This window comes from Stenella coeruleoalba (assembly GCF_951394435.1).
Source record: "Stenella coeruleoalba genome assembly, chromosome: 7".
Taxonomy (NCBI): domain Eukaryota; kingdom Metazoa; phylum Chordata; class Mammalia; order Artiodactyla; family Delphinidae; genus Stenella; species Stenella coeruleoalba.
Window position 1 is genome coordinate 3636639 of NC_137153.1, and position 23239 is coordinate 3659877.

General features: G+C 43.9%; 2 long non-coding RNA genes across 28 annotated transcripts in view; both read right to left on the reverse strand.

Moving 5' to 3' along the window:
• The window catches only part of LOC307189637, a 2307304-nt gene that overhangs the window by 1905196 nt on the left and 378869 nt on the right, over window positions 1-23239 (reverse strand). The gene's annotated exons all lie outside the window — the stretch shown is intronic.
• LOC307189640 overlaps window positions 1-23239 on the reverse strand; it is a 454842-nt gene that overhangs the window by 385977 nt on the left and 45626 nt on the right. For both annotated transcript variants that reach the window (XR_013829257.1, XR_013829258.1), the window contains exon 2: window positions 3268-3353. This is a non-coding gene — a long non-coding RNA (uncharacterized lncRNA). The remainder of the gene's footprint in view (window positions 1-3267; window positions 3354-23239) is intronic.

The following is a 23239-nucleotide window of genomic DNA, read 5'->3' on the forward strand; positions in this document are numbered from 1 at the left end:
CACAGCCACCCCAAAGTTTGGGACAGCTCTGTTTACAAGAACATCGTTTACCGTACAAGTTCAATATCACAGAAAGTGAAAAACGGATAAAGAACTTGTGGTACTTACGTACAATGCAGTATCACTCAGCATGAAATCTATGTCATCAGGCTCGTAGCAGCATAATGAGTGGATTCAGGTACGATGATTCTAACTGAAATAAGTCACACAGAAAAAGAAACATCATAAGATATCACTAATACACGGAATGTAAACTTGGCTACACAGGAACTGAATTCCAAAACAGAACAGGGTCTCAAATTTAGAAAACCAACTTATGCTTGCTTAAGGGGAAAGGTGAGTTGGGGTGCTGCATAAAACCAGAGATTGAAATGAGCACAGATAAAGTTCCTTAAGCCAAATATGGAATAGACAAGAGCTACTCCTTGCTCAACGAAATGGACTCAACACCCCATATTAAACACCTAAGAATGTACCTGACTAGTAAGTATCTTAAAACCTATGGATTGCTATGTCTCCAAAAGAGAATCAAGCGTGTGTACAGGGACAGAAACGCAGCAGTGATAGGATTGGAGAAGATCGGTGAGCAAATGAAGACCCTTTGAAGTCATATTGCAAGGTACCCATTCCACGGGTTTCAACTACCCAGGTTTAAGGTATTCTTCCTTCAGCTAAAACATGCATGTGGAACCCAGAGTATGATCAACCGTGTGAACGGGAGACGTGTTCAAATATGTCTCAGTTTTTCTCCCCTGGTACTCGGGTGCAACATTCCAGACGCTTTACTAACACTCTCCCAACTTGGAGAGTCAACGCCTTTAGCCTCCTGTTTGGCCCAGTTTGCAATTTCTGGGGAAGATGAACAGGAATAGCGAGAACCAATGAGAGACTAGCTGGAGGTGTCTGGACGGGCAAATTTAACTCTCATTTCCCACCAGGAAGAGGAAATAACCAAAGACTCAGCATGCCGTGCCGGAACCAGATTAGGGCCTGAAGCCATCCTGCGGTGTTGCGGCCAGCTCACAAGAAAGCGAGTTGAAGAAAGGAGCTCAGGGGCACTGTAATTCACAAACCTGCAGAGTTATAAATGACAGCTATCGTCCAAAAATATACTGAAGTAAGGCTGTCAAGAGGACTTGAAAGCGGGGCAGAATTGCAGGAAACCGATTTCAGGAGGTAGACTGGAATTGCATGGAAAGCATAGGAAAAGAGGCAGAACGTCCACAATGATGCACTTGGCCAAAAAGGGCGTATGCGTTTTTTCCTGAATATATTCAGGAAAAAACGCATACGCCCTTTTTGGCCAACCAAGCAAGCTTGCAAAGGAAACCTGCACTACAATGAAGTCTCACTTCCACCCGGTCAAAAGGGCCATCTGAAAAAAGTGTAAAATCCAGAAAGGCAGGACAGGCCATGGAGAACTGGGAGCCTTGTTATGCTGATGGGCGGGATGTAAATTGCCAACAGACACTCGGGAGAAGTGTATGGTGTTTCCTGAAACATCTAAAAAACAAAGCAACAGAGCCTAGGGCACTTCCACTTATGGTCCCATAGCTTAGGGAAATTTAAATCAAAAAGACACAGCCACCCCAAAATTTGGGACGCCTCTGTTTACAAGAACCTCGTTTACAGTACAAGTTCAACATCGCAGAAAGTGAAAAATGGATAAAGAACTTGTGGTACTTACGTACAATGCAGTATCACTCAGCAATGAAATCTATGTCATCAGGCCCTTAGCAGCACAATGAGTGGATTCAGGTACGATGATTCTAACTGAAATAAGTCACACAGAAAAAGAAACATCATAAGATATCAGTAATACACGGAATGTAAACTTGGCTACACAGGAACTGAATTACAGAACAGAACAGGGTCTCAAATTTAGAAAACCAACTTATGCTTGCTTAAGGGGAAAGGTGAGTTGGGGAGCTGCATAAAACCAGAGATTGAAATGAGCACAGATAAAGTTCCTTAAGCCAAATATGGAATAGACAAGAGCTACTCCTTGCTCAACGAAATGGACTCAACACCGCATATTAAACGCCTAAGAATGTACCTGACTAGTAAGTATCTTAAAACCTATGGATTGCTATGTCTCCAAAAGAGAATCAAGCGTGTGTACAGGGGCATAAACGCAGCAGTGATAGGATTGGAGAGGTTCGGTGAGCAAATGAAGACCCTTTGAAGTCATATTGCATGGTACCCATTCCACGGGTTTCACCTACCCAGGTTTAAGGTATTCTTCCTTCAGCTAAAACATGCATGTGGAACCTAGAGTATGATCAACCATGTGATCGGGAGACGTGTTCAAATATGTCTCAGATTTCGTACCCTGGTACTCGGGTGCAACATTCCAGACGCTTTACTAACACTCTCCCGACTTGGAGAGTCAGTCCCTTTAACCTCCTGTTTGGCCCAGTTTGCAATTTCTGCGGAAGATGAACAGGAATAGCGAGAACCAATGAGAGACTAGCTGGAGGTGTCTGGACGGGCAAATTTAACTTTCATTTCCCACCAGGAAGAGGAATTAACCAAAGGCTCAGCGTGCCGTGCCGGAACCAGATTAGGGCCTGAAGCCATCCTGCGGTGTTGCGGCCAGCTCAAAAGAAAGCGAGTTGAAGAAAGGAGCTCAGGGGCACTGTTATTCACAAACCTGCAGAGTTATATATGACAGCTATCATCCAAAAATATACTGAAGTAAGGCTGCCAAGAGGACTTGTAAGCGGCGCAGAATTGCAGGAAACCGATTTCAGGAGGTAGACTGGAATTGCACTGAAATCATAGGAAAAGAGGCAGAACGTCCACAATGATGCACTTGGCCAAAAAGGGCGTATGCGTTTTTTCCTGAATATATTCAGGAAAAAACGCATACGCCCTTTTTGGCCAACCAAGCAAGCTTGCAAAGGAAATCTGCACTACAATGAAGTCTCACATCCCCCCGGTCAAAAGGGCCATCTGAAAAAAGTGTAAAATCCAGAAAGGCAGGACAGGCCATGGAGAACTGGGAGCCTTGTTATGCTGATGGGCGGGATGTAAATTGCCAACAGACACTCGGGAGAAGTGTATGGTGTTTCCTGAAACATCTAAAAAACAAAGCAACAGAGCCTAGGGCACTTCCACTTATGGTCCTATAGCTTAGGGAAATTAAAATCAAAAAGACACAGCCACTCCAAAGTTTGGAATGGCTCTGTTTACAAGAACCTCGTTTACAGTACAAGTTCAAGATCACAGAAAGTGAAAAATGGATAAAGAAGTTGTGGTATTTACGTATAAAGCAATATCACTCAGCAAAGAAATCTATGTCATCAGGCCCTTAGCAGCACAATGAGTGGATTCAGGTACGATGATTCTAACTGAAATAAGTCACACAGAAATAGAAACATCATAAGATATCACAAATACACGGAATGTAAACTTGGCTACACAGGAACTGAATTACAGAACAGAACAGGGTCTCAAATTTAGAAAACCAACTTATGCTTGCTTAAGGGGAAAGGTGAGTTGGGTTGCTGCATAAAACCAGAGATCGAAATGAGCACAGATAAAGTTCCTTAAGCCAAATATGGAATAGACAAGAGCTACTCCTTGCTCAACGAAATGGACTCAACACCCCATATTAAACGCCTAAGAATGTACCTGACTAGTAAGTATCTTAAAACCTATGGATTGCTATGTCTCCGAAAGAGAATCAAGCATGTGTACAGGGGCATAAACACAGCAGTGATAGGATTGGAGAGGTTCGGTGAGGAAATGAAGACCCTTTGAAGTCATATTGCATGGTACCCATTCCACGGGTTTCAACTACCCAGGTTTAAGGTATTCTTCCTTCACCTAAAACATGCATGTGGAACGTAGAGTATGATCAACCATGTGATCGGGAGACGTGTTCAAATATGTCTCAGTTTTCGTACCCTGGTACTCGGGTGCAACATTCCAGACGCTTTACTAACACTCTCCCGACTTGGAGAGTTAGTCCCTTTAACCTCCTGTTTGGCCCAGTTTGCAAATTCTGCGGAAGATGAACAGGAATAGCGAGAAGCAATGAGAGACTAGCTGGAGGTATCTGGACGGGCAAATTTAACTCTCATTTCCCACCAGGAAGAGGAAATAACCAAAGGCTCAGCGTGCCGTACCGGACAAGATTAGGGCCTGAAGCCATTCTGCGGTGTTGCAGCCAGCTCAAAAGAAAGCGAATTGAAGAAAGGAGCTCAGGGGCACTGTAATTCACAAACCTGCAGAGTTATAAATGGCAGCTATCGTCCAAAAATATACTGAAGTAAGGCTGCCAAGAGGACTTGAAAGCGGGGCAGAATTGCAGGAAACCGATTTCTGGAGGTAGACTGGAATTGCATTGAAAGCATAGGAAAAGAGGCAGAGCGTCCACAATGATGCACTTGGCCAAAAAGGGCGTATGCGTTTTTTCCTGAATATATTCAGTTAAAAACGCATACACCCTTTTTGGCCAACCAAGCAAGCTTGAAAAGAAATCTGCACTACAATGAAGTCTCACTTCCCCCCGGTCAAACTGTCCACCTGAAAAAAGAGTAAAATCCAGAAAGGCAGGACAGGCCATGGAGAACTGGGAGCCTTGTTATGCTGATGGGCGAGATGGAAATTGCCAACAGACACTCGGGAGAAGTGTATGGTGTTTCCTGAAATATCTAAAAAACAAAGCTACAGAGCCTAGGGCACTTCCACTTATGGTCCTATAGCTTAGGGAAATTAAAATCAAAAAGACACAGCCACCCCATAATTTGGGACGCCTCTGTTTACAAGAACCTCATTTACCGTACAAGTTCAATATCACAGAAAGTGAAAAATGGATAAAGAACTTGTGGTACTTACGTACAATGCAGTATCACTCAGCAATGAAATCTATGTCATCAGGCCCGTAGCAGCATAATGAGTGGATTCAGGTACGATGATTCTAACTGAAATAAGTCACACAGAAAAAGAAACATCATAAGATATCACTAATACACGGAATGTAAACTTGTCTACACAGGAACTGAATTCCAAAACAGAACAGGGTCTCAAATTTAGAAAACCAACTTATGCTTCCTTAAGGAGAAAGGTGAGTTGGGGTGCTGCATAAAACCAGAGATTGAAATGAGCACAGATAAAGTTCCTTAAGCCAAATATGGAATAGACAAGAGCTACTCCTTGCTCAACGAAATGGACTCAACACCCCATATTAAACACCTAAGAATGTACCTGACTAGTAAGTATCTTAAAACCTATGGATTGCTATGTCTCCAAAAGAGAATCAAGTGTGTGTACAGGGGCATAATCGCAGCAGTGATAGGATTGGAGAGGTTCGGTGAGCAAATGAAGACCCTTTGAAATCATATTGCATGGTACCCATTACACGGGTCTCAACTCTCCAGGTTTAAGGTATTCTTCCTTCTGCTAAAACATGCATGTGGAACCCAGAGTATGATCAACCATGTGAACGGGAGATGTGTTCAAATATGTCTCAGTTTTCCTCCCCTGGTACTCGGGTGCAACATTCCAGACGCTTTACTAACACTCTCCCCACTTGGAGAGTCAGCGCCTTTAACTTCCTGTTTGGCCCAGTTTGCAATTGCTGCGGAAGATGAACAGGAATAGGGAGAACAAATGAGAGACTAGCTGGAGGTGTCTGGACAGGCAAATTTAACTCTCATTTCCCACCAGGAAGAGGAAATAACCAAAGGCTCAGCGTGCCATGCCGGAACCAGATTAGGGCCTGAAGCCATCCTGCGGTGTTGCGGCCAGCTCACAAGAAAGCGAGTTGAAGAAAGGAGCTCAGGGCACTGTAATTCACAAACCTGCAGAGTTATAAATGACAGCTATCGTCCAAAAATATACTGAAGTAAGGCTGCCAAGAGGACTTGAAAACGGGGTAGAATTGCAGGAAACCGATTTCAGGAGGTAGACTGGAATTGCATTGAAAGCATAGGAAAAGAGGCAGAGCGTCCACAATGATGCACTTGGCCAAAAAGGGCGTATGCGTTTTTTCCTGAATATATTCAGGAAAAAACGCATACGCGCTTTTTGGCCAACCAACCAAGCTTGCAAAGGAAATCTGCACTACAATGAAGTCTCACTTCCCCCGGTCAAACGGGCCATCTGACAAAAGCGTAAAATCCAGAAAGGCAGGACAGGCCATGGAGAACTGGGAGCCTTGTTATGCTGATGGGCGGGATGTAAATTGCCAACAGACACTCGGGAGAAGTGTATGGTGTTTCCTGAAACATCTAAAAAACAAAGCAACAGAGCCTAGGGCACTTCCACTTATGGTCCTTTAGCTTAGGGAAATTAAAATCAAAAAGACACAGCCACCCCAAAGTTTGGGACGCCTCTGTTTACAAGAACTTCGGTTACCGTACAAGTTCAATATCACTGAAAGTGAAAAATGGATGAAGAACTTGTGGTACTTACGTACAATGCAGTATCACTCAGCAATGAAATCTATGTCATCAGGCCCATAGCAGCATAATGAGTGGATTCAGGTACGATGATTCTAACTGAAATAAGTCACACAGAAAAAGAAACATCATAAGATATCACTAATACACGGAATGTAAACTTGGCTACACAGGAACTGAATTACAGAACAGAACAGGGTCTCAAATTTAGAAAACCAACTTATGCTTGCTTAAGGGGAAAGGTGAGTTGGGGTGCTGCATAAAACCAGAGATTGAAATGAGCACAGATAAAGTTCCTTAAGCCAAATATGGAATAGACAAGAGCTACTCCTTGCTCAACGAAATGGACTCAACACCGCATATTAAACGCCTAAGAATGTACCTGAATAGTAAGTATCTTAAAACCTATGGATTGCTATGTCTCCGAAAGAGATTCAAGCATGTGTACAGGGGTATAAACGCAGCAGTGATAGGATTGGAGAGGTTCGGTGAGCAAATGAAGACCCTTTGAAGTCATATTGCATGGTACCCATTACACGGGTCTCAACTCTCCAGGTTTAAGGTATTCTTCCTTCAGCTAAAATATGCATGTGGAACCCAGAGTATGATCAACCGTGTGAATCGGAGACGTGTTCAAATATGTCTCAGTTTTCCTCTCCTGGTACTCTTGTGCAACATTCCAGATGCTTTACTAACACTCTCCCCACTTGGAGAGTCAGCGCCTTTAACCACCTGTTTGGCCCAGTTTGCAATTTCTGCGGAAGATGAACAGGAATAGGGAGAACCAATGAGACACTAGCTGGAGGTGTCTGGACACGCAAATTTAACTCTCATTTCCCACCAGGAAGAGGAAATAACCAAAGGCTCAGCGTGCCGTGCCGGAACCAGATTAGGGCCTGAAGCCATCCTGCGGTGTTGCGGCCAGCTCAAAAGAAAGCGAGTTGAAGAAAGGAGCTCAGGGACACTGTAATTCACAAACCTGCAGAGTTATAAATGACAGCTATCGTCCAAAAATATACTGAAGTAAGGCTGCCAAGAGGACTTGAAAGCGGGGCAGAATTGCAGGAAACCGATTTCAGGAGGTAGACTGGAATTGCATTGAAAGCATAGGAAAAGAGGCAGAGCGTCCACAATGATGCACTTGGCCAAAAAGGACGTATGCGTTTGTTCCTGAATATATTCAGGAAAAAACGCATACGCCCTTTTTGGCCAACCAAGCAAGCTTGCAAAGGAAATCTGCACTACAATGAAGTCTCACTTCCCCCCGGTTAAACGGGCCATCTGAAAAAAGTGTAAAATCCAGAAAGGCACGACAGGCCATGGAGAACTGAGAGCCTTGTTATGCTGATGGGCGGGATGTAAATTGCCAACAGACACTCGGGAGAAGTGTATGGTGTTTCCTGAAACATCTAAGAAACAAAGCAACAGAGCCTAGGGCACTTCCACTTATGGTCCTATAGCTTAGGGAAATTAAAATCAAAAAGACACAGCCACCCCAAAGTTTATGACGCCTCTGTTTACAAGAACCTCGTTTACCGTACAAGTTCAATATCACAGAAAGTGAAAAATGGATAAAGAACTTGTGGTACTTACGTACAATGCAGTATCACTCAGCAATGAAATCTATGTCATCAGGCCCGTAGCAGCATAATGAGTGGATTCAGGTACGATGATTCTAACTGAAATAAGTCACACAGAAAAAGAAACATCATAAGATATCACTAATACACGGAATGTAAACTTGGCTACACAGGAACTGAATTCCAAAACAGAACAGGGTCTCAAATTTAGAAAACCAACTTATGCTTGCTTAAGGGGAAAGGTGAGTTGGGATGCTGCATAAAACCAGAGATTGAAATGAGCACAGATAAATTTCCTTAAGCCAAATATGGAATAGAAAAGAGCTACTCCTTGCTCAACGAAATGGACTCAACACCCCATATTAAACGCCTAAGAATGTACCTGACTAGTAAGTATCTTAAAACCTATGGATTGCTATGTCTCCAAAAGAGAATCAAGTGTGTGTACAGGGGCATAATCGCAGCAGTGATAGGATTGGAGACGTTCCGTGAGCAAATGAAGACCCTTTGAAGTCATATTGCATGGTACCCATTCCACGGGTCTCAACTCTCCAGGTTTAAAGTATTCTTCCTTCTGCTAAAACATGCATGTGGAACCCAGAGTATGATCAACCGTGTGAACGGGAGACGTGTTCAAATATGTCTCAGTTTTCCTCCCCTGGTACTCGGGTGCAACATTCCAGACGCTTTACTAACACTCTCCCCCTTGGAGAGTCAGCGCCTTTAACCTCCTGTTTGGCCCAGTTTGCAATTTCTGTGGAAGATGAACAGGAATAGGGAGAACCAATGAGAGACTAGCTGGAGGTGTGTGGACGGGCAAATTTAACTCTCATTTCCCACCAGGAAGAGGAAATAACCAAAGACTCAGCATGCCGTGCCGGAACCAGATTAGGGCCTGAAGCCATCCTGCGGTGTTGCGGCCAGCTCACAAGAAAGCGAGTTGAAGAAAGGAGCTCAGGGGCACTGTAATTCACAAAGCTGCAGAGTTATAAATGACAGCTATCGTCCAAAAATATACTGAAGTAAGGCTGTCAAGAGGACTTGAAAGCGGGGCAGAATTGCAGGAAACCGATTTCAGGAGGTAGACTGGAATTGCATTGAAAGCATAGGAAAAGAGGCAGAACGTCCACAATGATGCACTTGGCCAAAAAGAGCGTATGCGTTTTTTCCTGAATATATTCAGGAAAAAACACATACGCCCTTTTTGGCCAACCAAGCAAGCTTGCAAAGGAAACCTGCACTACAATGAAGTCTCACTTCCACCCGGTCAAAAGGGCCATCTGAAAAAAGTGTAAAATCCAGAAAGGCAGGACAGGCCATGGAGAACTGGGAGCCTTGTTATGCTGATGGGCGGGATGTAAATTGCCAACAGACACTCGGGAGAAGTGTATGGTGTTTCCTGAAACATCTAAAAAACAAAGCAACAGAGCCTAGGGCACTTCCACTTATGGTCCCATAGCTTAGGGAAATTTAAATCAAAAAGACACAGCCACCCCAAAATTTGGGACGCCTCTGTTTACAAGAACCTCGTTTACAGTACAAGTTCAACATCGCAGAAAGTGGAAAATGGATAAAGAACTTGTGGTACTTACGTACAATGCAGTATCACTCAGCAATGAAATCTATGTCATCAGGCCCTTAGCAGCACAATGAGTGGATTCAGGTACGATGATTCTAACTGAAATAAGTCACACAGAAAAAGAAACATCATAAGATATCAGTAATACACGGAATGTAAACTTGGTTACACAGGAACTGAATTACAGAACAGAACAGGGTCTCAAATTTAGAAAACCAACTTATGCTTGCTTAAGGGGAAAGGTGAGTTGGGGAGCTGCATAAAACCAGAGATTGAAATGAGCACAGATAAAGTTCCTTAAGCCAAATATGGAATAGACAAGAGCTACTCCTTGCTCAACGAAATGGACTCAACACCGCATATTAAACGCCTAAGAATGTACCTGACTAGTAAGTATCTTAAAACCTATGGATTGCTATGTCTCCAAAAGAGAATCAAGCGTGTGTACAGGGACATAAACGCAGCAGTGATAGGATTGGAGAGGTTCGGTGAGCAAATGAAGACCCTTTGAAGTCATATTGCATGGTACCCATTCCACGGGTTTCACCTACCCAGGTTTAAGGTATTCTTCCTTCAGCTAAAACATGCATGTGGAACCTAGAGTATGATCAACCATGTGATCGGGAGACGTGTTCAAATATGTCTCAGATTTCGTACCCTGGTACTCGGGTGCAACATTCCAGACGCTTTACTAACACTCTCCCGACTTGGAGAGTCAGTCCCTTTAACCTCCTGTTTGGCCCAGTTTGCAATTTCTGTGGAAGATGAACAGGAATAGGGAGAACCAATGAGAGACTAGCTGGAGGTGTCTGGACGGGCAAATTTAACTCTCATTTCCCACCAGGAAGAGGAAATAACCAAAGACTCAGCATGCCGTGCCGGAACCAGATTAGGGCCTGAAGCCATCCTGCGGTGTTGCGGCCAGCTCACAAGAAAGCGAGTGGAAGAAAGGAGCTCAGGGGCACTGTAATTCACAAACCTGCAGAGTTATAAATGACAGCTATCGTCCAAAAATATACTGAAGTAAGGCTGTCAAGAGGACTTGAAAGCGGGGCAGAATTGCAGGAAACCGATTTCAGGAGGTAGACTGGAATTGCATTGAAAGCATAGGAAAAGAGGCAGAACGTCCACAATGATGCACTTGGCCAAAAAGGGCGTATGCGTTTTTTCCTGAATATATTCAGGAAAAAACGCATACGCCCTTTTTGGCCAAACAAGCAAGCTTGCAAAGGAAACCTGCACTACAATGAAGTCTCACTTCCACCCGGTCAAAAGGGCCATCTGAAAAAAGTGTAAAATCCAGAAAGGCAGGACAGGCCATGGAGAACTGGGAGCCTTGTTATGCTGATGGGCGGGATGGAAATTGCCAACAGACACTCGGGAGAAGTGTATGGTGTTTCCTGAAACATCTAAAAAACAAAGCAACAGAGCCTAGGGCACTTCCTCTTATGGTCCCATAGCTTAGGGAAATTAAAATCAAAAAGACACAGCCACCCCAAAATTTGGGACGCCTCTGTTTACAAGAACCTCGTTTACAGTACAAGTTCAACATCGCAGAAAGTGAAAAATGGATAAAGAACTTGTGGTACTTACGTACAATGCAGTATCACTCAGCAATGAAATCTATGTCATCAGGCCCTTAGCAGCACAATGAGTGGATTCAGGTACGATGATTCTAACTGAAATAAGTCACACAGAAAAAGAAACATCATAAGATATCAGTAATACACGGAATGTAAACTTGGCTACACAGGAACTGAATTACAGAACAGAACAGGGTCTCAAATTTAGAAAACCAACTTATGCTTGCTTAAGGGGAAAGGTGAGTTGGGGAGCTGCAAAAAACCAGAGATTGAAATGAGCACAGATAAAGTTCCTTAAGCCAAATATGGAATAGACAAGAGCTACTCCTTGCTCAACGAAATGGACTCAACACCGCATATTAAACGCCTAAGAATGTACCTGACTAGTAAGTATCTTAAAACCTATGGATTGCTATGTCTCCAAAAGAGAATCAAGCGTGTGTACAGGGACATAAACGCAGCAGTGATAGGATTGGAGAGGTTCGGTGAGCAAATGAAGACCCTTTGAAGTCATATTGCATGGTACCCATTCCAGGGGTTTCACCTACCCAGGTTTAAGGTATTCTTCCTTCAGCTAAAACATGCATGTGGAACCTAGAGTATGATCAACCATGTGATCGGGAGACGTGTTCAAATATGTCTCAGATTTCGTACCCTGGTACTCGGGTGCAACATTCCAGACGCTTTACTAACACTCTCCCGACTTGGAGAGTCAGTCCCTTTAACCTCCTGTTTGGCCCAGTTTCCAATTTCTGCGGAAGATGAACAGGAATAGCGAGAACCAATGACAGACTAGCTGGAGGTGTCTGGACGGGCAAATTTAACTCTCATTTCCCACCAGGAAGAGGAATTAACCAAAGGCTCAGCGTGCCGTGCTGGAACCAGATTAGGGCCTGAAGCCATCCTGCGGTGTTGTGGCCAGCTCAAAAGAAAGCGAGTTGAAGAAAGGAGCTCAGGGGCACTGTTATTCACAAACCTGCAGAGTTATAAACGACAGCTATCATCCAAAAATATACTGAAGTAAGGCTGCCAAGAGGACTTGAAAGCGGGGCAGAATTGCAGGAAACCGATTTCAGGAGGTAGACTGGAATTGCATTGAAAGCATAGGAAAAGAGGCAGAACGTCCACAATGATGCACTTGGCCAAAAAGGGCGTATGCGTTTTTTCCTAAATATATTCAGGAAAAAACGCATACGCCCTTTTTGGCCAACCAAGCAAGCTTGCAAAGGAAATCTGCACTACAATGAAGTCTCACTTCCCCCCGGTCAAAAGGGCCATCTGAATAAAGTGTAAAATCCAGAAAGGCAGGACAGGCCATGGAGAACTGGGAGCCTTGTTATGCTGATGGGCGGGATGTAAATTGCCAACAGACACTCCGCAGAAGTGTATGGTGTTTCCTGAAACATCTAAAAAACAAAGCAACAGAGCCTAGGGCACTTCCACTTATGGTCCTATAGCTTAGGGAAATTAAAATCAAAAAGACACAGCCACCCCAAAGTTTGGGACGCCTCTGTTTACAAGAACCTCGTTTACAGTACAAGTTCAACATCGCAGAAAGTGAAAAATGGATAAAGAAGTTGTGGTATTTACTTACAAAGCAATATCACTCAGCAATGAAATCTATGTCATCAGGCCCTTAGCAGCACAATGAGTGGATTCAGGTATGATGATTCTAACTGAAAAAAGTCACACAGAAAAAGAAACATCATAAGATATCGGTAATACACGCAATAAACTTGGCTACACAGGAAATGAATTACAGAACAGAACAGGGTCTCAAATTTAGAAAACCAACTTATGCTTAATTAAGGGTAAAGGTGAGTTGGGGTGCTGCATAAAACCAGAGATCGAAATGAGCACAGATAAAGTTCCTTAAGCCAAATATGGAATAGACAAGAGCTACTCCTTGCTCAACGAAATGGACTCAACACCGCATATTAAACGCCTAAGAATGTACCTGACTAGTAAGTATCTTAAAACCTATGGATTGCTATGTCTCCGAAAGAGAATCAAGCATGTGTACAGGGGCATAAACGCAGCAGTGATAGGATTGGAGAGGTTCGGTGAGCAAATGAAGACCCTTTGAAGTCATATTGCATGGTACCCATTCCACGGTTTTCTACTACCCAGGTTTAAGGTATTCTTCCTTCAGCTAAAACATGCATGTGGAACCTAGAGTATGATCAACCATGTGATCGGGAGACATGTTCAAACATGTCTCAGTTTTCGTACCCTGGTACTCGGGTGCAACATTCCAGACGCTTTACTAACACTCTCCCGACTTGGAGAGTCAGTCCCTTTAACCTCCTGTTTGGCCCAGTTTGCAATTTCTGCGGAAGATGAACAGGAATAGCGAGAACCAATGAGAGAGTAGCTGGAGGTGTCTGGACGGGCAAATTTAACTCTCATTTCCCACCAGGAAGAGGAATTAACCAAAGGCTCAGCGTGCCGTGCCGGAACCAGATTAGGGCCGGAAGCCATCCTGCGGTGTTGCGGCCAGGTCACAAGAAAGCGAGTTGAAGAAAGGAGCTCAGGGGCACTGTAATTCACAAACCTGCAGAGTTATAAATGACAGCTATCGTCCAAAAATAGACTGAAGTAAGGCTGCCAAGAGGACTTGAAAGCGGGGCAGAATTGCAGGAAACCAATTTCAGGAGGTAGACTGGAATTGCATTCAAAGCATAGGAAAAGAGGCAGAACGTCCACAATGATGCAATTGGCCAAAAAGGGCGTATGCGTTTTTTCCTGAATATATTCAGGAAAAAACGCATACGCCCTTTTTGGCCAACCAAGCAAGCTTGTAGAGGAAACCTGCACTACAATGAAGTCTCACTTCCCCCCGGTCAAAAGGACCATCTGATAAAAGTGTAAAATGCAGAAAGGCAGGACAGGCCATGGAGAACTGGGAGCCTTGTTATGCTGATGGGCGGGATGTAAATTGCCAACAGACACTCAGGAGAAGTGTATGGTGTTTCCTGAAACATCTAAAAAACAAAGCAACAGAGCCTAGGGCACTTCCACTTATGGTCCTATAGCTTAGGGAAATTAAAATAAAAAAGACACAGCCACCCCAAAGTTTGGGACGCCTCTGTTTACAAGAACCTCGTTTACAGTACAAGTTCAACATCGCAGAAAGTGAAAAATGGATAAAGAACTTGTGGTACTTACGTACAAAGCAATATCACTCAGCAATGAAATCTATGTCATCAGGCCCTTAGCAGCACAATGAGTGGATTCAGGTACGATGATTCTAACTGAAATAAGTCACACAGAAAAAGAAACATCATAAGATATCAGTTATACGCGGAATGTAAACTTGGCTACACAGGAACTGAATTCCAAAACAGAACAGGGTCTCAAATTTAGAAAACCAACTTATGCTTGCTTAAGGGGAAAGGTGAGTTGGGGTGCTGCATAAAACCAGAGATTGAAATGAGCACAGATAAAGTTCCTTAAGCCAAATATGGAATAGACAAGAGCTATTCCTTGCTCAACGAAATGGACTCAACACCCCATATTAAACGCCTAAGAATGTACCTGACTAGTAAGTATCTTAAAACCTATGGATTGCTATGTCTCCAAAAGAGAATCAAGCGTGTGTACAGGGACATAAACGCAGCAGTGATAGGATTGGAGAGGTTCGGTGAGCAAATGAAGACCCTTTGAAGTCATATTGCATGGTACCCATTCCACGGGTTTCACCTACCCAGGTTTAAGGTATTCTTCCTTCAGCTAAAACATGCATGTGGAACACAGAGTACGATGAACCATGGGAACGGGAGACGTGTTCAAATATGTCTCAGTTTTCATACCCTGGTACTCGGGTGCAACATTCCAGACGCTTTACTAACACTCTCCCCCTTGGAGAGTCAGCGCCTTTAACCTCCTGTTTGGCCCAGTTTGCAATTTCTGTGGAAGATGAACAGGAATAGGGAGAACCAATGAGAGACTAGCTGGAGGTGTCTGGACGGGCAAATTTAACTCTCATTTCCCACCAGGAAGAGGAAATAACCAAAGACTCAGCATGCCGTGCCGGAACCAGATTAGGGCCTGAAGCCATCCTGCGGTGTTGCGGCCAGCTCACAAGAAAGCGAGTGGAAGAAAGGAGCTCAGGGGCACTGTAATTCACAAACCTGCAGAGTTATAAATGACAGCTATCGTCCAAAAATATACTGAAGTAAGGCTGTCAAGAGGACTTGAAAGCGGGGCAGAATTGCAGGAAACCGATTTCAGGAGGTAGACTGGAATTGCATTGAAAGCATAGGAAAAGAGGCAGAACGTCCACAATGATGCACTTGGCCAAAAAGGGCGTATGCGTTTTTTCCTGAATATATTCAGGAAAAAACGCATACGCCCTTTTTGGCCAACCAAGCAAGCTTGCAAAGGAAACCTGCACTACAATGAAGTCTCACTTCCACCCGGTCAAAAGGGCCATCTGAAAAAAGTGTAAAATCCAGAAAGGCAGGACAGGCCATGGAGAACTGGGAGCCTTGTTATGCTGATGGGCGGGATGTAAATTGCCATCAGACACTCAGGAGAAGTGTATGGTGTTTCCTGAAACATCTAAAAAACAAAGCAACAGAGCCTAGAGCACTTCCACTTATGGTCCCATAACTTAGGGAAATTAAAATCAAAAAGACACAGCCACCCCAAAATTTGGGACGCCTCTGTTTACAAGAACCTCGTTTACAGTACAAGTTCAACATCGCAGAAAGTGAAAAATGGATAAAGAACTTGTGGTACTTACGTACAATGCAGTATCACTCAGCAATGAAATCTATGTCATCAGGCCCTTAGCAGCACAATGAGTGGATTCAGGTACGATGATTCTAACTGAAATAAGTCACACAGAAAAAGAAACATCATAAGATATCAGTAATACACGGAATGTAAACTTGGCTACACAGGAACTGAATTACAGAACAGAACAGGGTCTCAAATTTAGAAAACCAACTTATGCTTGCTTAAGGGGAAAGGTGAGTTGGGGAGCTGCAAAACACCAGAGATTGAAATGAGCACAGATAAAGTTCCTTTAGCCAAATATGGAATAGACAAGAGCTACTCCTTGCTCAACGAAATGGACTCAACACCGCATATTAAACGCCTAAGAATGTACCTGACTAGTAAGTATCTTAAAACCTATGGATTGCTATGTCTCCAAAAGAGAATCAAGCGTGTGTACAGGGACATAAACGCAGCAGTGATAGGATTGGAGAGGTTCGGTGAGCAAATGAAGACCCTTTGAAGTCATATTGCATGGTACCCATTCCACGGGTTTCACCTACCCAGGTTTAAGGTATTCTTCCTTCAGCTAAAACATGCATGTGGAACCTAGAGTATGATCAACCATGTGATCGGGAGACGTGTTCAAATATGTCTCAGATTTCGTACCCTGGTACTCGGGTGCAACATTCCAGACGCTTTACTAACACTCTCCCGACTTGGAGAGTCAGTCCCTTTAACCTCCTGTTTGGCCCAGTTTCCAATTTCTGCGGAAGATGAACAGGAATAGCGAGAACCAATGACAGACTAGCTGGAGGTGTCTGGACGGGCAAATTTAACTCTCATTTCCCACCAGGAAGAGGAATTAACCAAAGGCTCAGCGTGCCGTGCCGGAACCAGATTAGGGCCTGAAGCCATCCTGCGGTGTTGCGGCCAGCTCAAAAGAAAGCGAGTTGAAGAAAGGAGCTCAGGGGCACTGTTATTCACAAACCTGCAGAGTTATATATGACAGCTATCATCCAAAAATATACTGAAGTAAGGCTGCCAAGAGGACTTGAAAGCGGGGCAGAATTGCAGGAAACCGATTTCAGGAGGTAGACTGGAATTGCATTGAAAGCATAGGAAAAGAGGCAGAACGTCCACAATGATGCACTTGGCCAAAAAGGGCGTATGCGTTTTTTCCTAAATATATTCAGGAAAAAACGCATACGCACTTTTTGGCCAACCAAGCAAGCTTGCAAAGGAAATCTGCACTACAATGAAGTCTCACTTCCCCCCTGTCAAAAGGGCCATCTGAAAAAAGTGTAAAATCCAGAAAGGCAGGACAGGCCATGGAGAACTGGGAGCCTTGTTATGCTGATGGGCGGGATGGAAATTGCCAACAGACACTCGGGAGAAGTGTATGGTGTTTCCTGAAACATCTAAGAAACAAAGCAACAGAGCCTAGGGCACTTCCACTTATGGTCCTATAGCTTAGGGAAATTAAAATCAAAATGACACAGCCACCCCAAAGTTTGGGACGCCTCTGTTTACAAGAACCTCGTTTACAGTACAAGTTCAACATCGCAGAAAGTGAAAAATGGATAAAGAAGTTGTGGTATTTACTTACAAAGCAATATCACTCAGCAATGAAATCTATATCATCAGGCCCTTAGCAGCACAATGAGTGGATTCAGGTATGATGATTCTAACTGAAAAAAGTCACACAGAAAAAGAAACATCATAAGATATCAGTAATACACGCAATAAACTTGGCTACACAGGAAATGAATTACAGAACAGAACAGGATCTCAAATTTAGAAAACCAACTTATGCTTGTTTAAGGGGAAAGGTGAGTTGGGGTGCTCCATAAAACCAGAGATTGAAATGAGCACAGATAAAGTTCCTTAAGCCAAATATGGAATAGACAAGAGCTACTCCTTGCTCAACGAAATGGACTCAACACCGCATATTAAACGCCTAAGAATGTACCTGACTAGTAAGTATCTTAAAACCTATGGATTGCTATGTCTCCGAAAGAGAATCAAGCATGTGGACAGGGGCATAAACGCAGCAGTGATAGGATTGGAGAGGTTCGGTGAGCAGATGAAGACCCTTTGAAGTCATATTCCATGGTACCCATTCCACGGGTTTCAACTACCCAGGTTTTAGGTATTCTTCCTTCAGCTAAAACATGCATGTGGAACCCAAGTATGATCAACCATGTGAACGGGAGACGTGTTCAAATATGTCTCAGTTTTCCTCCCCTGGTACTCGGGTGAAACATTGCAGACGCTTTACTAACACTCTCCCGACTTGGAGAGTCAGTCCCTTTAACCTCCTGTTTGGCCCAGTTTGCAGTTTCTGCGGAAGATGAACAGGAATAGGGAGAACCAATGAGACACTAGCTGGAGGTGTCTGGACACGCAAATTTAACTCTCATTTCCGACCAGGAAGAGGAAATAACCAAAGGCTCAGCGTGCCGTGCCGGAACAAGATTAGGGCCTGAAGCCATCCTGCGGTGTTGCGGCCAGCTCACAAGAAAGCGAGTTGAAGAAAGGAGCTCAGGGACACTGTAATTCACAAACCTGCAGAGTTATAAATGACAGCTATCGTCCAAAAATATACTGAAGTAAGGCTGCCAAGAGGACTTGAAAGCGGGGCAGAATTGCAGGAAACCGATTTCAGGAGGTAGACTGGAATTGCATTGAAAGCATAGGAAAAGAGGCAGAGCGTCCACAATGATGCACTTGGCCAAAAAGGACGTATGCGTTTGTTCCTGAATATATTCAGGAAAAAACGCATACGCACTTTTTGGCCAACCAAGCAAGCTTGCAAAGGAAATCTGCACTACAATGAAGTCTCACTTCCCCCCGGTTAAACGGGCCATCTGAAAAAAGCGTAAAATCCAGAAAGGCACGACAGGCCATGGAGAACTGAGAGCCTTGTTATGCTGATGGGCGGGATGTAAATTGCCAACAGACACTGGGGAGAAGTGTATGGTGTTTCCTGAAACATCTAAGAAACAAAGCAACAGAGCCTAGGGCACTTCCACTTATGGTCCTATAGCTTAGGGAAATTAAAATCAAAAAGACACAGCCACCCCAAAGTTTGGGACGTCTCTGTTTACAAGAACCTCGTTTACCGTACAAGTTCAATATCACAGAAAGTGAAAAGTGGATAAAGAACTTGTGGTACTTACGTACAATGCAGTATCACTCAGCAATGAAATCTATGTCATCAGGCCCGTAGCAGCATAATGAGTGGATTCAGGTACGATGATTCTAACTGAAATAAGTCACACAGAAAAAGAAACATCATAAGATATCAGTAATACACGGAATGTAAACTTGGCTACACAGGAACTGAATTCCAAAACAGAACAGGGTCTCAAATTTAGAAAACCAACTTATGCTTGCTTAAGGGGAAAGGTGAGTTGGGGTGCTGCATAAAACCAGAGATTGAAATGAGCACAGATAAAGTTCCTTAAGCCAAATATGGAATAGACAAGAGCTACTCCTTGCTCAACGAAATGGACTCAACACGCCATATTAAACGCCTAAGAATGTACCTGACTAGTAAGTATCTTAAAACCTATGGATTGCTATGTCTCCAAAAGAGAATCAAGCGTGTGTACAGGGGCATAAATGCAGCAGTGATAAGATTGGAGAGGTTCGGTGAGCAAATGAAGACCCTTTGAAGTCATATTGCATGGTACCCATTCCACGGGTCTCAACTCTCCAGGTTTAAGGTATTCTTCCTTCAGCTAAAACATGCATGTGGAACCCAGAGTATGATCAACCGTGTGAACGGGAGACGTGTTCAAATATGTCTCAGTTTTCCTCCCCTTGTACTCGGGTGCAACATTCCAGACGCTTTACTAACACTCTCCCCACTTGGAAAGTCAGCGCCTTTAACCTCCTGTTTGGCCCAGTTTGCAATTTCTGCGGAAGATGAACAGGAATAGGGAGAACCAACGAGAGACTAGCTGGAGGTGTCTGGACGGGCAAATTTAACTCTCATTTCCCACCAGGAAGAGGAAATAACCAAAGGCTCAGCGTGCCGTGCCGGAACCAGATTAGGGCCTGAAGCCATCCTGCGGTGTTGCGGCCAGCTCACAAGAAAGCGAGTTGAAGAAAGGAGCTCAGGGGCACTGTAATTCACAAACCTGCAGAGTTATAAATGACAGCTATCGTCCAAAAATATACTGAAGTAAGGCTGCCAAGAGGACTTGAAAGCGGGGCAGAATTGCAGGAAACCGATTTCAGGAGGTAGACTGGAACTGCATTGAAAGCATAGGAAAAGAGGCAGAGCGTCCACAATGATGCACTTGGCCAAAAAGAGCGTATGCGTTTTTTCCTGAATATATTCAGGAAAAAACGCATACGCACTTTTTGACCAACCAAGCAAGCTTGCAAAGGAAATCTGCACTACAATGAAGTCTCACTTCCCCCCGGTCAAAAGGGCCATCTGAAAAAAGTGTAAAATCCAGAAAAGCAGGAGAGGCCATGGAGAACTGGGAGCCTTGTTATGCTGATGGGCGGGATGGAAATTGCCAACAGACACTCGGGAGAAGTGTATGGTGTTTCCTGAAACATCTAAAAAACAAAGGAACAGAGCCTAGGGCACTTCCACTTATGGTCCTATAGCTTAAGGAAATTAAAATCAAAAAGACACAGCGTCCCTAAAGCTTTGGACGCCTCTGTTTACAAGAACCTCGTTTACAGTACAAGTTCAACATCGCAGAAAGTGAAAAATGGATAAAGAACTTGTGGTATTTGCTTACAAAACAATATCACTCAGCAATGAAATCTATGTCATCAGGCCCGTAGCAGCATAATGAGTGGATTCAGGTACGATGATTCTAACTGAAATAAGTCACACAGAAAAAGAAACATCATAAGATATCAGTAATACACGGAATGTAAACTTGGCTACACAGGAACTGAATTCCAAAACAGAACAGGGTCTCAAATTTAGAAAACCAACTTATGCTTGCTTAAGGGGAAAGGTGAGTTGGGGTGCTGCATAAAACCAGAGATTGAAATGAGCACAGATAAAGTTCCTTAAGCCAAATATGGAATAGACAAGAGCTACTCCTTGCTCAACGAAATGGACTCAACACCCCATATTAAACGCCTAAGAATGTACCTGACTAGTAAGTATCTTAAAACCTATGGATTGCTATGTCTCCAAAAGAGAGTCAAGCGTGTGTACAGGGGCATAAATGCAGCAGTGATAGGATTGGAGAGGTTCGGTGCGCAAATGAAGACCCTTTGAAGTCATATTGCATGGTACCCATTCCACGGGTCTCAACACTCCAGGTTTAAGGTATTCTTCCTTCAGCTAAAACATGCATGTGGAACCTAGAGTATGATCAACCATGTGATCGGGAGACGTGTTCAAATATGTCTCAGTTTTTCTCCCCTGGTACTCGGGTGCAACATTCCAGACGCTTTACTAACACTCTCCCCACTTGGAGAGTCAGCGCCTTTAACCTCCTGTTTGGCCCAGTTTGCAATTTCTGCGGAAGATGAACAGGAATAGCGAGAACCAATGAGAGACTAGCTGGAGGTGTCTGGACGGGCAAATTTAACTCTCATTTCCCTCCAGGAAGAGCAATTAACCAAAGGCTCAGCGTGCCGTGCCGGAACCAGATTAGGGCTTGAAGCCATCCTGCGGTGTTGCGGCCAGCTCAAAAGAAAGCGAGTTGAAGAAAGGAGCTCAGGGGCACTGTAATTCACAAACCTGCAGAGTTATAAATGACAGCTATCGTCCAAAAATATACTGAAGTAAGGCTGCCAAGAGGACTTGAAAGCGGGGCAGAATTGCAGGAAACCGATTTCAGGAGGTAGACTGGAATTGCATTGAAAGCATAGGAAAAGAGGCAGAACGTCCACAATGATGCACTTGGCCAAAAAGGGCGTATGCCTTTTTTCCTCAGGAAAAAACGCATACGCCCTTTTTGGCCAACCAAGCAAGCTTGCAAAGGAAATCGGCACTAAAATGAAGTCTCACTTCCCCCCGGTCAAAAGGGCCATCTAAAAAAAGTGTAAAATCCAGAAAGGCAGGACAGGCCATGGAGAACTGGGAGCCTTGTTATGCTGATGGGCGGGATGTAAATTGACAACAGACACTCGGGAGAAATGTATGGTGTTTTTGAAACATCTAAAAAACAAAGCAACAGAGCCTAGGGCACTTCCACTTATGGTCCTATAGCTTAGGGAAATTAAAATCAAAAAGACACAGGCACCCCAAAGTTTGGGACGCCTCTGTTTACAAGAACCTCGTTTACTGTACAAGTTCAATATCACAGAAAGTGAAAAATGGATAAAGAACTTGTGGTACATACGTACAATGCAGTATCACTCAGCAATGAAATCTATGTCATCAGGCCCGTAGCAGCATAATGAGTGGATTCAGGTACGATGATTCTAACTGAAATAAGTCACACAGAAAAAGAAACATCATAAGATATCAGTAATACACGGAATGTAAACTTGGCTACACAGGAACTGAATTCCAAAACAGAACAGGGTCTCAAATTTAGAAAACCAACTTATGCTTGCTTAAGGGGAAAGGTGAGTTGGGGTGCTGCATAAAACCAGAGATTGAAATGAGCACAGATAAAGTTCCTTAAGCCAAATATGGAATAGACAAGAGCTACTCCTTGCTCAACGAAATGGACTCAACACGCCATATTAAACGCCTAAGAATGTACCTGACTAGTAAGTATCTTAAAACCTATGGATTGCTATGTCTCCAAAAGAGAATCAAGCATGTGTACAGGGGCATAAACGCAGCAGTGATAGGATTGGAGAGGTTCGGTGAGCAAATGAAGACCCTTTGAAGTCATATTGCATGGTACCCATTCCACGGGTCTCAACTCTCCAGGTTTAAGGTATTCTTCCTTCAGCTAAAACATGCATGTGGAACCCAGAGTATGATCAACCGTGTGAACGGGAGACGTGTTCAAATATGTCTCAGTTTTCCTCCCCTTGTACTTGGGTGCAACATTCCAGACGCTTTACTAACACTCTCCCCACTTGGAAAGTCAGCGCCTTTAACCTCCTGTTTGGCCCAGTTTGCAATTTCTGCGGAAGATGAACAGGAATAGGGAGAACCAATGAGAGACTAGCTGGAGGTGTCTGGACGGGCAAATTTAACTCTCATTTCCCACCAGGAAGAGGAAATAACCAAAGGCTCAGCGTGCCGTGCCGGAACCAGATTAGGGCCTGAAGCCATCCTGCGGTGTTGCGGCCAGCTCACAAGAAAGCGAGTTGAAGAAAGGAGCTCAGGGGCACTGTAATTCACAAACCTGCAGAGTTATAAATGACAGCTATCGTCCAAAAATATACTGAAGTAAGGCTGCCAAGAGGACTTGA